The sequence below is a fragment of the Ochotona princeps genome, chromosome 3, assembly GCF_030435755.1.
Source record: "Ochotona princeps isolate mOchPri1 chromosome 3, mOchPri1.hap1, whole genome shotgun sequence".
In the NCBI taxonomy this organism is placed as follows: Eukaryota; Metazoa; Chordata; class Mammalia; order Lagomorpha; family Ochotonidae; genus Ochotona; species Ochotona princeps.
In genome coordinates, this window is record NC_080834.1 from 9767775 (window position 1) to 9788300 (window position 20526).

The 20526-nt window shown below is 45.0% G+C and overlaps 1 protein-coding gene across 1 annotated transcript in view; it reads left to right on the forward strand.

The window, feature by feature from the left end:
• Positions 1-2798: 2798 nt before the first annotated feature.
• RNF13 (ring finger protein 13) overlaps positions 2799-20526 on the forward strand; it is a 78594-nt gene continuing 60866 nt past the window's right edge. The window contains exon 1 of the mRNA XM_004597700.2: positions 2799-2946. The gene's annotated coding sequence lies outside the window, so the exon portion shown is untranslated. The remainder of the gene's footprint in view (positions 2947-20526) is intronic.

Below are 20526 nucleotides of genomic sequence, written 5' to 3' on the forward strand. Positions count from 1 at the left end.
ACGGGTGCAGGGTCCCAAGGCTTTGGGCTGTCCTCGACTGCTTTCCCAGGCCACAAGCAGGGAGCTGGATGGGAAGCGAGACTACTGGAATTAGAACCGGCATCCATATGGGATCCCGGCGCGTTCAAGGCGAGGACATTAGCCACTAGGCTACTGCACTAGGCCCTATATGTGTTCTTAAAGCTGACTTGAGGCTCTTGTACCAGTATATAACTGGTTCTATTTTTTTCCCCCTTATCCATTCAACTATTCTTTGTCTTTTGATTGGAGACTCTTTTTTGGGGGGGGGGGGTTCTTTTTTTTTTTTTATTATACTTTGGACAATCTTTACAAAGTTAGTTAGGGTTAAAAAGGTTCAAGGGCCATAGGAAAGTGGGTAAGACTATTATTTCCATATTGTTTTCTTCATGTTTAAAGGGGGATATTAAGGGAGAAGGCCCACCCAATTTCCCACCCTGCCCAGGTCCCGGATGTAGGGCATGCTCCGAGGTTCTTGCTCAAGTGGTTTTGATGGTTCACCAGTTATGAATCGCTGCCAGTTTTGCCACTCCAAGCATGATGAGGTCTTTGACAAATCCACTGATTGACATAGTCCATCATAGAGTCTCCGTTTGCCCAGTATTTCGCTACCAACATATAGCTGAGATGGTTGATTGACCTGTTCTTCTTCTGTCTTTTCTTGGTTAGGGTTTTGAGTCCAGCATTTCGATTGGGGAGATCTCCAAAGAAACTTTGTCTGAGGTGTTCCCAGACCAGATTATTGTATGTACTAGCAAGCACAGGGCCCGGCACAGTCCATCGCCCTGATCAGCTGGTGGTTGCAATTGCTGGGCTGGTTCTGTTTTCAGCCCCGACTTTGATTGGAGACTCTTATCCTTTCCAATTCACAGTAATTATCTGTGGGCAAGGGCTGTTGCCATTTTGTTAATAGTTTTTTGGCTGCGGGCCTCTGGGCCAGTGTTCCCCATGGCTGGCAGAGCCAGGTGCTCTCTAAACTCTCAGTTCTCTCTGTAGAAAACACTGCAGGCTAAGAAAGTCTCTTGGCACTGAGTGGTGCCACGTAGGGGAAGGCATGATGTGGGCAAACCCAGCCCCTTCAACTTTTTTATTGTTACTGATCTTTTAAAATTCCAACAGTGTGCTTGAAGTTCTTTGCTGGACTCCTGTACTTCCCCAGAGGTAGTCTCCTCTCTGCGAAGCTTCCAAGGCTGATGCTTCTATGGACCAATGAGAGCGGAGATCTGTATTGTGCCGTGTGTTGCTGATGCCACTTCTGTCCTATTTTGAAATTGCCCTCTACAGCATCTCTACTTCGCTAATTCTTTCTTGCGTTGCGGGCCTTCTACTGAGGAGCTGTGTTCTCTTTAATGCCCTTTCATGGGTATTGGTGGGGAAATTGTACTTAGGGCTTTTGGCTTGTTTTGTTTTTTTCTCAATTATGTCCCACTGGCCTAAACACCAGCCAATCCGGGCCGTTGCCTGCAGCCGCAGTGCTTGGAACTTTGTTAAAGGCAGAATTCTGTGTTATTTAAATAGGGAATGTCTTCACAACCAATGGAAACTGCATAAACAGAAGATGTATCATGTATATGATCACAGGATACAAAGAGGATACGAGTACCTTTGATGGTCTTTATGAATTTTCTAAATTTTCTTTTTACATTTCTTGTGTGGCATTTAAATATTGAGTGGTTTTCCAATTTAAAAGCCACAAAAGGATACATCGCAGGTATCCTGTAGGTATTCTCTCATGCCTGTGTCCCAGCTACTAAGGAGTCCCCAAGCAACATCCTAAATTGGTTGTAATGGAATCCTACAGACATTCTATAACATTTTAAAAGATGTTGAAGGAGGTGAAGTGTGTAAGGGTCTTCGAAAGAACTGAAATTTGTCTCGGACGCCTGAGTTCAGCACTTGGCTTTCTTTGCCTTCAACCTCACTGCCGTTTTAAGGTGGGGAGTTGGGCCGCGGGTTAACCCGTGGGGATGGTTCCCTGATAACTGGAATTTCAAGGCAGCTAGCAGGGGATTGAAACTGAGACAACCAGGAAGGGGGAGGCGGTAAGGGATGAGGTTTGGGGTTCCTCAGAGGGAGGCAAGGGTTTGAAAAAGGCTGGGCCAGGAAATGAATCACATGGTCTGGATTTGGCTGAGCCTTGGGGATGGCATGTGTTGATGTCAGCCGGCTCCGGTCCAGGCCTGGGGCAGCGCCCACCTCTACCATCCAGACCCCAGCTCCGCGGAGGTGTAGGTTTCGCTGCCACCCACCCTGATCTGGGTCACGGCTTCGTGTGGAGGGAATGAGGCCTCTCGTTCGCCTCCTTAGCCAGCCAGGTGAGTGTGGTGAAAAAGAACAGCCGGCGCCCCTGCCAGGCCTGCCCAAGGCCGAGCTGCCCAGCAGGGTCTCGGGGAACTCTGTCCCGGTAGCTGGAGTCGCTGGGGTCCCGCACTCTGCCGACCTCACAGCCTTCACGGCGGGAGGCAAATGGCTGGCGGCAGGCTCCCGGAGCCAGTCCCCTCTACCAGCCCGTCCCCTCCCCTGGCAAGAGCAGTTTCTTCAACCGCGGTCCAGCCCCTGAGAAGCCCGCCCCACCCTGCTCTTCCCTTCTCCTCCCTTCCAAGGAAGACCGATCACGCGGCCAAGAACGAGATGGGCGAACCGGGCATTTCTCCCAGCGGGGCAGGAGCAAGCACCCAGACCCAGCGTGTGGAGTGCGAAGGGGTCTTAACAGGCTGTCGCGTGGTCCAATGGCTGAGTGCGCTCTCCGGCTGCGGGCCAGTGAGGCTTGCGGGGGCGGGACTTCCGCCTCGCCTTGGTGTTGTCGTCCGCGCTCCGACTCCCGGCGCGGGGTCGTCGCGGAGCTTCAGTCATGCGTTCAGGATAGGGGCATCTCCCGCAGCGACGCGGCCGGCAAGCCTGACAGCGTTCCGGGGCCCGGGCTTCCAGGTAAGAGCCTGTCCGGCGGCAGGGCGGCGGTCTTCAGCAGTGGGGCCTGGCCGAGGGAACACACCCCCCTCGCCGCCCCGGGAGCCGGGAGTCGGCCCCGCTGCCGAGGTGTTGGCTGCTCCTCCCGAGGGGAAACGGATATATTTATTTAGAAGAGAAATACGAAAAAGCGTGGCCTTAGAGGGATCGAGCCTTGTCCTGCACCGCCATCGCGCAAATGTGTGCCCGGAGTTGTTGGGTTATGCGCTTGGCTCGCTGGTTGCAAGGCTTCCTCTGGGTCGGACTCTCTCTCTAGAGCCCTCCGGCGGGGCACCGAGTAGTCTTTGCAGGAGAAAACAGGGCACTGGCTGGCTCTGCCCCGTCCTTTCCTGGGAGCTTAGGTCGCAGGGCCTTGGTCCCACGTCCCTGCCTTCTGAAAGGCGGCGGCCGTGCCAGGACGCTGACGGAGCTGACCTGCGCTAATGAAAGAGCTCCGTGCCCGAGCGGCCGTGGGCCGACCTGAAGCCAAGCCGGGGTACGGCAGAACCACTCACGCCACTTTGGTGCTCTCCCCCTCGACCTCCTCCCCTCAGCTTCTGGTAAAGTGCTTCACTTTGTGCTTGGCTGGTAATAGTGCATTTCCAAAATTGTCTCCTGTGGTCCGTTTCAGTACCGTGGGCAGGTGCTCGGGTCCACTGCCTTGTTTCCCCCCAATCCCCCAACCTGCTTAGCTCTTGCTATTGGTCAGTGAGGCAGCAGGAACAGTGAAAAACGAATGCATTCCTTTCCACAATGATGCCTTGTTCTCCGGGGGGTGGGGGGGACATCTGCAGTTTGGATACAATGCAAATAAATAAGGTGGGAGGACCTCGGGAAGAGTTCTAGTGGAGAAACAGAGGAAGCTTCGGGCAATGGGGTCAAGGGCTTCTTCTGTTAAAGGGCACGTGTTAAGGGCTCGATGGGATTAACTCCATTTCAGAGTTACCCAATTGGACCGCAGCGATAGTTAAAAAGAACTTTAAACAAGAGATAAGGACTGCGGCGCTTGCTGGAGTGCAGGGCCCATAGGGATTCATTAATGGAGTTTGGAATCAATTTCGTGGCTTGATAAGACCATTTACAAAACACAGAGAAAGAAGCGACTGTTGGAGGGACTGTTTGAGGACGTCGCGTGGGATAAGAAGATATTTCTGGTGATTTCTACTCTGTTTTTCTCTTCTTTTTAAATGAGCGTGTTTCAGGAGGAAGACACAAAGTGTGTGATTGGATTAGGCCAGACCCAAGTGTTTGAAAAATCCTGCTGAGTCTCTCATTTGCAAAGCAAGCTGGGGTGCAGCTGCTGCTGCTTACAGATTCTGAGGTTATCCCTGCACTGTTGTGAAGATTAAAACCAGTTTGTTACATGTTTAAGCCTTAAATTTTTTTTTTTTTTGCCAATTTATTTCTGAAACAGTTGAATAGAAACAGTTATTTCTTTCCATAAGGAATGACAACTGTTTTGGTTGATACATTTTTTACTTCTGCCTTTGTTAAAGTCACCAGCCTGAAGTCTCCACATATAACAAAAAACTTAAGAACAGTGTGTTCCGAACGGTTTAATGTAGGAGGAGGAGGAGGGGTGCTGTTCATCTACTCTTGCTTAAGTTTCTCTCAGACATTCTGGAGGGACTTAAACTGTTGTTAATATTCAGTTCCTTTCCCTTGATTGCATCCCAGGATAACACATTCATCACAAGTTTTTCAGGCCCTAATTTTAGGACGGGAGATTACACTATAGGGTTAGGTTTTTGTCTTAGAGTTAAATTGAATAGGAATCCATTTGATGCTTTTCGGTTTTTGTTGAATTAGCTTGGTATGCTTCTTTCATGTTGGTATTACCTAAAAATATTTCTTTCTTAAATGAAAGGTATGGTTTGGGACTTACGAAATCTGGGAATTAATAATAAGTTAGCAGAAGGCAATTTAAGTTAAAAAGTGTTGTGCATTACTTGACATCTTAGGGCCGTATGGCATTGCATATGACACGAAAAGGAAAATACAGTTGCTAATACAGGAGGGGCATCAGATTGGACAAGCGAGTTCCTTTTAAGAAAGCGTAATGGAATATTCTTTAAAAATGCATGTGTTCTGCATATATTTATTAAGCATATATAAAATATGATATTAAGTGTTTACACTCATACTGATATGGAAATAATAAAAGCATATAATCGATGTTTTCTAAGTCCATTTATCATATCACGTACCTAACAACACTAGTAATAGTTAACATTGATTTCTTACTATCTGCCAAATATAGTTAACTAAGCCCTTTATGTGACCTCAGGTAATTTTCACCATCTTTGGTAGCTAATGCAATGTCTTCTTCTGTATAGACAGAGAAACTGAGTCATGACAGTGCTGCAGGGGCTATTTGGATTCTCTCTTGCTGGTGACCTTGGGTAAATGCCTCCTTGGTTCCCTTAACTCGTTTCTCAGTGTCCTTGGGAATCAAGCACTAAATGTGAGCTCAGTAAACTATGTCTCAGGCCTTTTATTCTCATTGAGGTTGTGGCCATATCAAATATTGTTGGCAGTTGGAAGGGTGAATGAAGGAACGAAGAAAGATAGTTCCACCTAAGAATACTGTCCAAGCAAAGGCATAGAGGTAGGGAAAGCAAGGTTGTTGTATCAATGTGTTAAAGGATTAGGCTAGTAAAGATAGTCGGATATAGATTATGGAGATTCTTAACTGCCCCACTAAGGGTTTTATGTAGATTTTGTAGTTGAGAAGAACCCCTCCTTAGGAGTATTGATCTGGGAATATAGGTGCAGGGGAGGGTTAGAGCTGGCTATAAAGTTAATTACAGTAGTTGAGAAAACATAATGATTACAGAGAAGGATGTAGACTTGGAAAATGTTGATGCTGACATTGGGAACTGACATGCGTATGGACCTTGAGACAGTGTTTGGAGAGGATAGCAATCCCATGAGCCTAGATTCAGACATCATGGAGGACAACAGGTTTTGGTGGAAGGGATTTAGGTGGTGAGAGAATGTTACAGAGTTTAGTTTTGGAGGCAAGGTTTGTTCATTTGTAAAAGAATGAAAATGATAACTTCTCTGTACTCTACATGAAGAAGCATCCAGATGCTAACATTGTGAGAAAATGGTCTATAAGCAATCATGTCATTGTGGATCACAAGAAAGATATGGCTCTAAACTTCCTTAGAAATTTCTTTCTTTTTCTTTTTTTAAAGATTTATTTTTATTGGAAAGGCAGATGTACAGAGAGGAGAGACAGAGAGGAAGATCTTCCGTCTGATGGTTCACTCTCCAAGTGGTCACAACGGCTGTAGCTGAGCCAATGCGAAGCCAGGGACTCCTCCGGGTCTCCCACATGGGTGCAGAGTCCCAAAATGTCATGGGCCGTCCTCGACTGCTTTCCCAGGCCACAGGCAGGGAGCTGGATGGGAAGCAGGGCCGCTGGGATTAGAACCAGTGACCATATGGGATCCTGGTGCGTTCAAGCCGAGGACCTTAAACACTACACTATTGCGCCGGGCCCAGAAATGAAATTTCTTGCATAATAATAGTGTGCCTGTTACTTTTCTCTGTAACATATTTAGATTTGTTTGCTTGGAGAACAGAAGGGAGGGAAAATTTTGTAAACTTAACAAGGCTCCATTTATTATTTCAAAAGAGTCAGCTAGCTAGGGATCCACACAGAAAGGACTTTGAAAGAAGCTGTGGCGTCCATGTTGTGCCAAGCATTTTTAAACACGTTGGGTGTGTGTATGTTCTGTTACACCATGGCTGAAAACGGTACTTGGATCCTCTAACGTAAGGGATTGTGCTTCAGGCCTGGTTTCTTTTTCTTTTTCTTTTTTAGAAAGATTTATTTATTTTTATTGGAAAGTTGGATATACAGAAAGGAGGAGAGACAGAGAGGAAGACCTTCGTCCCTTGATTCACTCCCCAAGAGGCGGCAATGGCTGGGGCTGAGCCAATCTGAAGCCTGGAGCCCCAAACCTGTTCTGGGTCTCCCATGTGGGTGCAGAATCCCAATGCCTTTTTTTTTCTTTTAAAGATTTATTTATTTTTATTACAAAGTCAGATATACAGAGAGGAGGAGAGACAGAGAGGAAGATCTTCCATCCGATGATTCACTCCCCAAGGGAGCCGCAACTGGCCAGTGCTGCGCCGATCCGATGCCAGGAACCAGGAACCTCTTCCGGGAAGCCAGGGACTCCTCCGGGTCTCCCACATGGGTGCAGGGTCCCAAAGCTTTGGGCCATCCTAGACTGCTTTCCCAGGCCACAAGCAGGGAGCTGGATGGGAAGTGGAGCTGCTGGGATTAGAACGGGTGCCCATATGGGATCCCGGGGCGTTCAAGGCGAGGCCTTTAGCCGCTAGGCCACGCCGCTGGGCCCCAACTTCTATTTTTTTAAATATAAAAACTTGTTAAATGTTGAAGACTGCTGGGTAGTTACTGTGCTTGGAATTTGTATGTTTGACCTTAAAAGTGGAGTACTTGTATTTGTGCACATTTGTTCAAGATGAATTATAAACATTCATTTGTACTTTTTTGGAAAAAAAATCTTTGAGGTGAAAGTCACATAGTTAAATATCTTAAAGCAAACAATGTAAGGGCATTTACTCTGTCTAGTTTCAAAACATTTTTATCACTTCAGACTAAAACTACAATCCCATTAAGCAGTTATTCCTAATTCCCTGATTTCTCCAGCCCATAGCAATCACCACTCTGTTTTCTGCATCTATGGAAGTAATTATGCTGGATATTCCATGTAAAAGAAAGCATCCAGTGTGTGATAGCATTCTTATGTGTGACTTCTTCCGCTTAGTGGATGTTTTATCTACATGTGGCACATGTCAGTACTTTCCTTTGTACAATTGAATAGTATTCTGTGTATGTGTATGTCAGTTTGGTTATTCATTTGTCTAGTGATGGCTGTTGGGTTGTTTCTGTGTTTTAGCTGTAATGAAATAGAGGGCGTGTGAACATTTAGGTGCAAGATTTTGAGTATCGGCTTTTCCTTGTCTTGAGTATACGCTGAGAGTCGAATTGCTGCATCCTAAAATAATCCTGTCTAGCTTTTTGAGAATTTGCCAAACTGCTTTCCACCGTGGCTCAGCCCTTTTACATTCCCACTGGCAGTGTTGGAGGGGTATAGTTTTTTTTTTTAAAAAAAACTATGAAAAATTGTGATGGCTGTCCTTGAGGGTATGAAGTGGCTGTGGTTTGTATTTCTCTGAGACTAAAGATATTCTGTATCTTTAAAATATTTTCGTCATTTGTATAATTTCTTTGGTGAAACGCATTCACTTTCTTTGAATATGGATCTCTTTTAAATTGGGCTATTTGTTATTGAATTGTGTATTTTTGTATATTCTGAATACATCATGTGTTTTTTTTATTTATTGTTTTAACGGTTTATTTTATTGGAAAGGCATCTGATATGCAAAGAGGAGGAGAGTCAGAGGAAGATCTTATATCCTATGATTCACTCCTCAAGTGGCCACAGTGGCTGGAGCTGAGCCAATCCAAAGCCAGGAGACAGGAGTCTCTTAGAGGTCTCCCATGTGGTTGCAGGATCCTAAGGCTTTGTGCCATCCTGGACTGCTTTCCCAGGCCATCAGCGGGGAGCTGGTTGGGAAGTGGGGCTGCCTTAGAACCGGTGCCCATATGGGATCCTGGTGCTTTCAAGGCAGGGATTTTAGCTGCTATGCTATTGTGTCGGCCCCAAACACGTCACCTTTACAAAATAGGTACATAAGGTGCAAATGTTTTCTTCTGTTCTGTAGGTTGTCTTTATTATCTTGACAGTGTCCTTTGCTGCATAGAATTTTTAAAATTTTGTTGAGTTCTAGTTTTATTGTTGTTGCTCCTTCGTTTGGGAGACATAGGTAAATGTCAGTTGCTAAATCCAAGTTCATGAAGATTTACTCCTATGTTTTATTCCAAAGGTTTGTAACTTTAGCTCTTATATTTAGGTCACTCATCTACTCTGTGCCAATTTTTCGTTGCAGTTTGAGCTAAAGCTACAATTTCATTGTTTTACATGTATTATCCACTTGTTCAAATACCATTTACTGAAGAGACCATTTTTCTCTCATTGAATGATCTTGGCTCCTTTGTTTAGAATCACTTGGCCATAAAGTATATATTACTAGATTACTGGATTCTCAATCCAACTCTTTTGGTCTATAGATTTACCATTGTGCTACTACCACTCTGTTTAACTTACTGTAGCGGTCATTGCTTTTAACTGTATAAGCTGGATCACATGCATAAATGAGACAATAGAAGGTAGGACACTGAAGTGTCTGGTATGCATTGTATGTGATTGTCCTGAACGTGAAGATTATCAGGTCTCCTTTTGGCAGAGTTTTGTTTGATATTTTGCTGTACTTGTATTATTACATTTCTGGTATTATATTACAGATACTTGGGCATTGTAATAGAAGATAGAGCATTTTACTTTATATAAGCTTGGAAGAAGGTACCAATGCATAATTCAGGTTAAAAATTATTTTTATTTAGATATGATTGCAATATTATAGAGAGATATTCCAGGGATAAACCATATGTTAAAAGTTTGGTAGAGATTCATAAATCATGAAATTGAAATGGAAACCTATTTGATCAGTGATGTACTAATGTACCTCTATACAATGAATATGCAATCATGCAGTTCACCTTTCTAAGTTTTTGTTCAAAGAGGTTTTTTTTTTTTAAAGATTTTGTTTTTATTACAAAGTCAGATATACAGAGAGGAGGAGAGACAGATTTATTTAAAATCTAAATTCAGTTTGTATCTGAGATGCATAGTGACTTTTAAAAATTTATTTTAATTATTATTATTATTTTTTAAAGATTTATTTTATTTTCATTACAAAGTCAGATATACTGAGAGGAGGAGAGATAGAGAGGAAGTGGAGCTGCCGGGATTAGAACCAGCAGCCATATGGGATCAAGGCGAGGATCTTAGCCACTAGGCCACACCGCCAAGCCCTTAATTATTTTTTAACAGTGACTTTTATATGTGGCAAATTTTCAGACATTTGTACTATACTGAAATTTATTAATTTTTGTTCATTTATTTTATTTTTTAAAAATATTCATTTATTTTTATTGGAAAGGCAGATATACAGAGAGGAGGAGAGACAGAGAGAAAGATCTTCCATCCACTGGTTCACTCCCCAAGAAGCCACAATGGCCGGAGCTGAGCCGATCCAAAGCCGGGAGCTAGGAGCTCTTCCAGGTCTCCCAAGTGGGTTCAGGGTCCCAAAGCTTTGGGCCGTCCTTGGCTGCTTTCCCAGGCCACAGGCAGGGAGCTGGATGGGAAGGTGGAGCTGCCAGGATTAGAACCGGCGACCAGACAAGGATCTCAGCTGCCAGGCCACTACGCCTGGCCCAACATCAGTATTTCTTCAAACTTTTCCAAACAACTGCAGGGAGGAGAACATTTTCTAATGCATTCTAAGGGGCTGAATTTAATCTGATGCCAGATTAGACACAGACAATGACTCTTAATAAGTAGGAGAAAGAGGGCCTGGCGTGGTAGCATAGCTGTTGAAGTCCTCGCCTTGAACACACAGGGATCCCATATGGGTGCCGGTTCCCATCCAGCTCCCTGCTTGTGGCCTGGGAAAGCAGTCGAGGTCGGTCCAAAGGTTTGGGACCCTGCACCCATGTGGGAGACCTGGAGGAGGTTCCTGGCTCCTGGCTTCGGGTTGGTGCAGCACCGGCCATTGTGGTTACTTGGACGATCTCCCTCTTTGTCTCTCCTCTCTGTATATCTGACTTTACAATAAAAAAATGAAATAAATCTTCAAAAAAAAAGTTGAAGAAAGAAAACCATGGATTGGTGTGTCTTTTGATTATTGTAGCCAAAATCTTTAACAGAGTATTAGGAAACTGAATTCACCACATATTAAATTTACTATATACCATGACCACATGGGACTTTTTCCTAGAGTTTAAGGATGGTTCAACCTGTGGAAAGTTCATGGGTTACAGTCAATGAGTAGCATCGGGAAAACGGGATATCCAACCCTCAAGGAATAAAGCAGGTCACCTACGCCCCATTATAGAAAAAATTTGCTCAATATAGATCAAATAGCTAAACAAAAGAGGTCATATGTAAACTCTGAGAGAAAGTATAGATGACATTGGGTTTGGCAATAATTTTTTTACCATGACAGCAAAAATGTAGGTAACAAAAGAAACAGTAGATAAGTTGGATTTTTATGAGAATTGAAAGCTTTCATGCTTTTAGAAACACTTTTTTTTTAGATTTATTTATTTTTATTGGAAAGATTTACAGAGAGAATAGAAGGAGAGAAAGATCTTTCGTATGCTGGTTCACTCACTAAGTGTCCACATTGTTCAGAGCTAAGCTGATTTGAAGGTAGGAGCCAGAAACCTCTTCTGGGTCTCCTACAAGAGTGCAGCGTCCCAAGGCATTAGGCCGTCTGCTGCTTTCCCAGGCCATAGGCAGGGGGCTTAACGGGAAGTGGAGCAGCTGGGCCTGAACTGGTGCCCATAAAGGATGTTGGCACTTTCAGGGGGAGGATTCTCCAGTCAAGCCACAAATAAACACTGTTAACAAAGTGAAAAACAAAAACCAGTCTACAGAATAGGAGAAAATGTATGTAATCAGACAACCGACATTGGAATAATTGAGGAATTCTTGTAGCTTAAAAATCAAAGCGCAAAAAACATTGTAAATCAGCAAACGACCTGAACAGAAAATTCTCCAAAGTATAGAAATGACCAAAAAGTACAGGAAGATATAGTCAGCATTATCAATCACTAGGGAACTATTGATCAGCATCACAATAAGATATTTTAGTTTCCATTAGTGTGAAGATGCATATGTGAGACAGAATATAAGTGTCATTAAGGATGTGAATAAATGAGTCATTGGGCATTGCTGATAGCAATGTAAAGATGCCACCCCTGTAAAAATGTGATAGCACCAACTCAAAAAATTAAACATAGATATTGTCTGACCTGGCATTTCCATTGCAGGGTACAAACTCAGGAACTGAAAGCAGAAACTCAGATATTTGTTCACAATAGCCAAAGGTGGAAGCAACCCAAGTATTCATTGATTAGTGAGTAGATAAACCATCTAGTCACATGTAGACAAGGAAATAATGTTCAAGATAAAAATGAAGGACATTCTGACAGGCTACAGCGTGGATAAACCTTCCAGATGTCATGCTAAAGTGAAATAAGCCAGCTAGAAATGGACAAAAGCGCTGGTGTGATGCTGCCGCAGGCTAACCCTCCACCCTGCAACGCCAGCAGCCCACATGGGCACCAGTTTGTGTCTGCTGCTCACGTCCCATCCAGCTCTCTGCTTATGGCCTGGGAAAGCAACAGAAAATTGCCCAAGTTCTTGGGACCCTGCACCCACCTGGGAGACCTGGAAGAAGCTCCTGGCTCCCAGCTTTGAGTCAGCTTGGGACTTTCTGAAAGTATCACTAGGGTGTGAGTGTTTGGGTCCTGGCTTGCCTTCGGATTCCAGTGTCCTACTCCATGCATCTTAGGAGGCATCAGGTAATGGCTCAGATGCTTGGATCCCTGGTACCTGCCAGAGTAATGCAGGTTGGGTCCTGGCTGCCTGGCTTTGGCCACCTCTACTCTGCCTGTTGTGGACACTGAGGGAGTGAGCCAGTAGATGGAAGGTCTTTCTGTACCTGTCTCTGTGTTTTAAATAAAATAAAAATATATAAAAAATTGAAAGTGATCACTGAGGAGTTAATATGACCTAGTTACCATGAGAAGGAAACCTTTTTATTACACAGATGTTTCAAACATGGAAAAGTAGGTAAATAGGATAATGAATCCCGATCCTTCATCTAGTTTTAACATGTGTTTTTTTTCTTGAGATATTTTAAATTACAGTTGTTATGGCTTTTTACTTCGAAATACCAAACCAGATATCTCCAAAAATATAGCCACAATACTATCATGTACATAAAAACATTAATATTTATTCTTTTTTATTTAAATGTTTTTAAAATTTTTTATTGGGATGTCAGATCAGATTTATGGAGAGGAGTGACAGAAGAATCTTCCATCTGTTGGTTCACTCCCCAAATGACTGCAAATAGTCCGAGCTGAGCTGATCCAGAGCCAGGAGCTTCTTCCGGGTGTCCTATGTGGGTGCAGGGTCCCAAGGCTTTAGGCTGTCCTTCACTGCTTTCCCAGCCCATAGACAGGGAACTGGATGGTAAGTGGAGCAGCTGGTACAAACTAAATTCTGCCAGTGGGCAAACTAGATATGATTAAGGATTATAGCAGTAGACACATATTTAGAAACCTGCTTGATAGTTCTTTTTAAATATATGTGTATGTTCATATACATATTTTTCAAAGTTAGAGCTACAGAGAAAAGGAGAAACAGAGAGAAAGATCTTCCAAACACTGGTTCACTTCCCAAATGGCTGCAAAGCCGAAACTGAGCTGATCTGAAGCCAGGAGCCAGGAACTTCTTCCAAGTCTCCCGTGTGGATAGAGGGTTCTCAAGGCTATGGGCCAATTTCCACTGTTTCCCCGGGCCACAGACAGGGAGCTGGATAGGAAGTGGAGCAGCTGGGGCATGAACCAGGCACTCATATGGGATCCTGGTTCTTTTTTAATTTTTTTTTAAATTGTTTTTTATTGGAAAGTCAGATATACATAGAGGAGGAGAGACAGAGAGGAAGATCTTCCATCTGATGATTCACTCCCCAAGTGACCACAATAGCCGGTGCTGCGCCGATTCAAAGCAGGGAACCAGGAACCTCTTCCGGATCTCCCACACAGGTGCAGAGTCCCAAGGTATTGGGCCGTCCTCAATTGCTTTCCCAGGCCACAAGCAGGGAGCTGGATGGGAAGTGGAGCTGCCGGGATTAGAACCAACGCCTATATGGGATCCCGGGGCATTCAAGGCAAGGACTTTAGCCACTAGGCCACGCCGCTGGGCCCAGGATCCTGGTTCTTTAAAGGGGGAGGATTAGCCAATGGAGTCATTGTGCTAGGCCTAGCCTGCTAGATAGTTTTAAAGCTTTTCTTGAAACTTCTCTACTTTGAATTTTGAAGAAGTTTAACTTTCTTCTGATTGTAGGCAAACTCAAAATTCAGAGAGAGCAGTGTTCTTTCTTTGGTAGCTTGATAGGGAAAGGGAAGTGAAGAAAGGATAAAAATGAGGAGAAATGGGACTGGAAGAAGGGAAAGAGATGTGTGCTTGTTCATCAGCAGGATTTTACAAGGTGTTTGCCCTGTGTTCTCCTTGCACACATGGTTCTAAAGACATTGCCTTGAGATGCTTATGTTCCTCTTGGTGGTTATTAGAGTTGCAATTTAAAAAAATACTTCATTCTAATATAGAGATTAAAACAATTGAAAGATTTCAAAGAGGGAGTCTAGTAAAAACTGGAAATGTAATGTTCAGGGTGTGTTGATGGCCACATACACTGACCAGCTGGTAGACCCTAGCTGGACATGGGAGAATACAGAATACATAGAGGCCCAGGATATAAATCCAAAGTTCATCTTCATCAAGAAGACGTAGATCCATCCAGGCAGAGCCTTTGTTTTTTGTTTTTTGTTTTTTTTTTAGTTTTTTTATTATTATTATTTTTTAATAATCTTACTTAGTTGATTAGGGAACAAAGTGTCAAGGGCTACAGGTAAAGTGGGTAATACCATTGTATTACCCACTTTGCAATATCATTTTACCCTGTGTCTGGGGTCAGGGAAAAAGACAAAGGGAAAAGCCCCACCCAACCTCCCACCCATCCTAGATCCCCAACGGGACGCGCGCTCTGAGGGTCCTGCTCATACAGTTTTGATTGTTCATCAGTTCTGGATTGCTGCCAATCTCTCAGTTCCAATCGCAATGAACCCTATTCAGAATCCACTGGCTAACAGTCTCTTCATGGTTGGGGTTCTAAGATCAGCAGTTCAGTTGGAGGGATCTCCAAAGAAACTTTGTCTGAGATGATCCCAGGCCTGATTCTTGCGCGAGTTTGCTAGTACAGAGTCCCACACTGTCCATCACACCAATCAGCTTATGCTCATGCTGGTCGTTGGGATTGCTGGGTTCGTTCTGTTTCCAGCCCTGTCTTTCTCGTGAACCAACGGGTGTTGTGGTCCAGTTTGATCCTGCCCACTTCATACTCGGTCCTCACGCAAACCGGTTGGAGCTGCAGCCTGGTTGGGGCGACTCCCCATAACCCCCACCAGTTCTGCCCCCTACCCTGGTTCCCATGCTCAGGCAGAGCCTTTGTACTCACTAAAGAATGTAATGACTAGATTGTCAGTGGTGAGATCCAATGGCAGAAGCATGGAAGTTTCATAGAATACAAGAAACTTCATAGAGTACTTTTACCATCCATAAGTAATTTCCAGGTTCCCTTTGAAATTATGTCTGATTTTAAGAAATATACTGTGGAAATCGGGGGCCTTTTTTGTTGATTTAAAAAAAATTAAATTTTCTTTTTAATATTCTTTAAAAATATTGTTTACATAATTGGGCCTGGTATGATGCCTCAGTAGCTAAATCCTCACCATGCAAGAACTGGGATTCCGTATGTACACTGGTTTGTGTCCTGGCTGCTTCACTTCCCATGCAACTCCCTGCTTGTGCCCTGGCAAAGCAGTTGAGGATGGCCCAAAGCCTTGGGACACTGCATCTGCAAGAGAGACACAGAGGAGCCTCCTGGCTCCTGGTTTTGGATGAGCTCAGCTCCAGCCACTGTGGGCAGTTGAGGAGTGAAACAGCAGACTGAAGTGCTTTCTCTCTGTCTTGCCTTTCTGCAATTCTGCCTTTCCCATAAAAAAAAATCTTTAATATTCTTTATGTAATTGAGTGAAATGCATATCTATGTGGGCATGTGATTAAGGTGGTAAGGGTCAGATATGGAAGAAGGTGGGTAGGACAAACGTTTTCAGTCCCCACCCCGCGTTTATTAGCAGAGGGGGAGGAAATGGGCTACTCCTTGCTGTCAAACTACATCAGCAACTGGGGATGGGAGATGGTCATTTGATGGTGCCTTAGAAACCCCGATGTGGGGAGGTGTTCTGAGAGTGTTATTTGAATGGTTTTGACAGTTATGAGAAGTTGCTACTTTCATTGCTCCATGGTTGAGAAAATCTTTTCAAGGTCTGATGCACCTTAGTGCATCTGTAGACCCAGAAATGCTGCAAAACTTGGCCAGGAAAGTTGCCTAACCTGTTCTTTCCATTTTCTGATGAGGCAGTTGAAGTCCCTTGCTGGCGAAGATGAGCTGACTGTTGTGTCCCCTGGGTGCCCAACAGGCATCAGCAGCTGGGGAAACCCAGTCTCAATACATACATTTTAGATTCAGACCACACATCCTGTGATTTTCCTTGTGGCAAAGGTCTAGGTCCAGTGGTCTAGTTGGGAAGTCTTCCAAGAAACCTTGTCTGTGCTGACCTCAGACTTAACTTTTATGTGTGCCAGTCAGTGCAGGGTCAGGTGTTGTCTGTTACTGCATCAGCCAGTGCACATACTGGTGGATGCAGCTGCCTGGTCAATTCTGCCTCAGCTCCATCTCTCACATGAACCGGTGGGTGCTGTGACCCAGCCCAGCTAGCTCACCACAGTCTGGTTGAAATATATACCAGTGGGTACCATGGCCCAGTATGGGTTACTGCCAGTAATCCCCAGTTGGCCTGTCTGCAGCCCTGTTTTTCGCACATGCCAGCCCCTGTTATGGCCCAGCCTGGCTCCACCCACATCCCATCTAGCTTTCATTCACACCCATGGGTACTGCTGTTTAGCTCAGCCTACCCACCTCTCCTCCAGATCTGGCTCTCATATATGCCAAGAGGTGCTGTTGCCTTGTACTACCTGGCTTGCCACTGGCCCTGGTTCTTGTGCTTACCAGTATAAGTAGAGCCTGGCAATGGAGTGCCTATTGTTTCCCTGCCAGTCATGTTCCTAGCCTTGGATCTTGCGCCTGCCAAGGGGTACTGCAACCAAGCCTTAAATGACTCACATCCAGCTCTGACACTTGCCAGTTGGTGCTATGGCCTAAACTAGCTGGCCAGCATTCATTCTGGTTCTCATGTTTGCTAGCGGGTATAGCAGCCTAGCCCACCCTGACCTGTCCCCAGTTTGGCCTGCCCCCAGTCCCAGCTCTCATGCTCACTGTTGAAAGCAGTGGCCCATTAGGAGAATCCCAGTCCTGGCACTCACTGGCAGGTGCTGTGGCATGGCCCAACTGACCTGTACCCATTCTGGCACTCACTGGTGGTTGTTATAGCCTAGTGCAGCCTTGCCCACTCCCAGACCTAACCTATCCTTGCCCAACCTGGTCTGCCTACAGCCCAGTCTTGCACTTAGCAGGTGAGTCCCCAGAGGTCCCTTACCAGATTTGTTCCCAACTCCAAATCTTGAATGTGCTGGTAGGTGCTTTAACCCAACTTGGCAGGGTCCATCAACAGTCTCCACTATTGCTGGCAAGTGTTGTAGCCCAGCCTAGCCTAGCCAGGTACAGTCCACACCCAATAATGGTAGTCATGAATGCCAGCAGGTTCTGCGGCCTGGCCCAGCCCAACCTTTCTCCAGACCTGTCCCACACAAATGCTGATTAATGTTGCAGCCCTGCCTGGCCTGGCTCACCTCCAGATTGGCTCTTGTGCTCCCCATTGGGATCTGTGACCTGGAAGGGGAGTGCTTTGCCTTTTTACAGTACATGATTTCCACATATTACAAAAAGTTTTGCACATAAATATACTTTAATATAATTTTTCTATGAAAATTTAATATATAAAGCAATTCATTTTGCTACCAAAAGAATTTAGAAACCTGCAGCTTAGAATGGGATTTCCCCAAGTTTTCCTACCAGGGCTTCTGCCAGCCCTAGATGGCACACGTGTCAGTGGGTACAGTAGCCCCACTTGGCATGGTCTGCAGGTGCCAGTGGGTGCTGCAGCCTGGCCCTGACAGACCTCCTTTCAGCCCCAGTTCCTGTGAGTGTCAGGTGGGTTCCTGTCAGGTGAGCTCTGTTGTCCCACCTGGCTAGGCGTGTCACCACTCCCAGTTCTCTGAGTGAACTTCTGGGTGTTGCAGTCCCACAGGTGAGCCCACAAGTCCCCTACAGAATTTGCCCCCAGATCAGTTTCTCTTACGTTGTGGTGGGTACTGCGGCCCAGCCAGACATGACCCACCTCCTGCCACAACACTTGCAGGTGGGTTCTGAGGCCCAGCACAACAAGGCATGCCCCAGAGCCCGTTTGCCTGTGACTGTGGCTGATGATCTTTTGCCCAGCCCGGGTCTCCCACATGGCAGGTGTCTTGACCTGACCCCACAAATGCCCTCTGGCTTCCCCATCTAAATCACGGTGCTAGCTCACTCACTACCTGCCATTGCAGGGACCCAGTCTGTGGAAGACCTCAGAAATCATTCCTCCCCTGTCCAACATGCCATTAGTTGGTCTAGTAAGTCCCCATATCTTCTTCCCTGACAATTGGCAGCCCCCCTACCATCCTCGTGTATCTTAAAAAAAAAGAATGCAAAAAACAAACAACAACAACAGGAATAAACCAAAACAAACCAAACAAAAAAACATGGCACAGTATGATAGCCTAGTGACTAAAGCTCTGGCCTGGCACATGCTGGGATCCCATATGGGTGCTGGTCGGTATTCCTGGCTGCTCCACTTCCCATCCAGCTCCCTGCTTGTGGCCTGGGAGAGCAGTCGAGGATGGCCCAAAGCATTGGGACCCTGCACCCACATGGGAGACCCAGAAGCAGCTCCTGGCTTCAGGTCAGCTCTGGCATTATAGCCACTTGTGGAGGGACCATCATTGTCTCTCCCTCTCTCTGTAATTCTGACTTTCCAATAAAATAAATAAAATAAATATTTTATAAAAAGGACTAAGAAAAAAAATACCAAGAAGAATAAATAAATATGCTGACATGCTGGTACAGTTAACACAAATTTGGTGTCAGCCAGGCCCAGAATGCCCAACAGCTGCTAGCTGCTTTCCTCCCAGCCGTGTAAACTTGCCTCAGTACGAGACAACCTAGGCTATTGCCTACAACTGGGATGTTTATGTTTTCCAACAATCTTTTATAGTTGACTTATAATCCTTATAGGTTAAATGCTTTTTACCAAATAAAGCATAATTTTTTCAACAAATGATGTATTACCTACTAAGTCCTACTAATTGACGATCTGTGTTAACTCGGTAAGGGGAGATGATACGAGCGGTTTTAAGCTTGCTGTTGGTTCTCCTCTGAACGCTTCCCAGAGGAGGAAGATTTAACCTGAAATCTGAAATATCCAAAAATGACAAAAACACTTCTGTGGTTTTGTATGATTATGTTATCAACCATGGACCTGGGCCTGGCATGGTAGCCTAGTGGCCAAAGTTCTTGCCTTGTGTGCACCTGGATCCATTTGAGCAACAGTTCTAATCCTGGTGGCTCCACTTCCCTTCTAGCTCCCTACCCTTGGCCTGGGAAGGCAGGCTGGCCCAAAGCCTTGGGACCCTGCACCTGCGCAAGAAACCCGGAAGAAGCTCCTGGCTTCTGGCATCAGATGCCCTGACCCCTGGCATCGGATTATGTCAGCTCCGGCCGTTGCAGCCTCTTGGGGAGTGAACCAGCAGACAGAAGATCTTCCTCTCTGTCTCTCCTCCTCTCAGTAAATCTGACTTTCCAATGAAAAAAAAAAAATCCTTAAAAAAAAAATCCCAAGGACCTTTTCACAGAAACTACTTATATTTAAACATACACAAAAGTTTGTGTAATTTCCTATGATTCTTGTGTTTCCCAAATTATCTTTTTTTTTTAAAAAAGATTTTATTCATTTTATTACAGCCAGATATACACAGAGGAGGAGAGACAGAGAGGAAGATCTTCCGTCGATGATTCACTCCCCAAGTGAGCCGCAACGGGCCGCTACGCGCCGATCCGAAGCCGGGAACCTGGAACCTCTTCGGGTCTCCCACGCGGGTGCAGGGTCCCAAAGCTTTGGGCCGTCCTCTAATGCTTTCCCAGGCCACAAGCAGGGAGCTGGATGGGAAGTGGAGCTGCCGGGATTAGAACCGGCGCCCATATGGGATCCCGGGGCATTCAAGGCGAGGCCTTTAGCCACTAGTCCAAGCTGCCGGGCCCCCAAATTATCTTTTGAATGCACAGGAAGGATGTGTTTTAGTTCCTGGATAATGAAATATAGGGCCAGAAAGTGTGTTTCTAGAAACAGCTTATCACAGCAGGAGTCACTGTTAGAATACAGTGACCTTAGCCTGTTTGTGTTGGACAAAGTTTTCACTGTGAGAAGTTTAGATTCTTGTCTCTTTTCCAGTGTTTATTCCAGTGACTTACTGCAGTTCTCTTTCTTGCTGCTAAGCCAAAAATTCAGATTTCCAGAGCACTGAGATTTCACAACATGGAATTTTGTTAGGGATGTTCAACCTGCACTTTAAGTTACATTTATTTATTCATTTTCACACTTTATTATTAGTATATCATACATAACTAAGTGAAAAGTGATCTTTTTAAAATTTATTTTTATTGGAAAGGCAGATATACAGAGAGGAGGAGAGACAGAAAGGAAGATCTTCC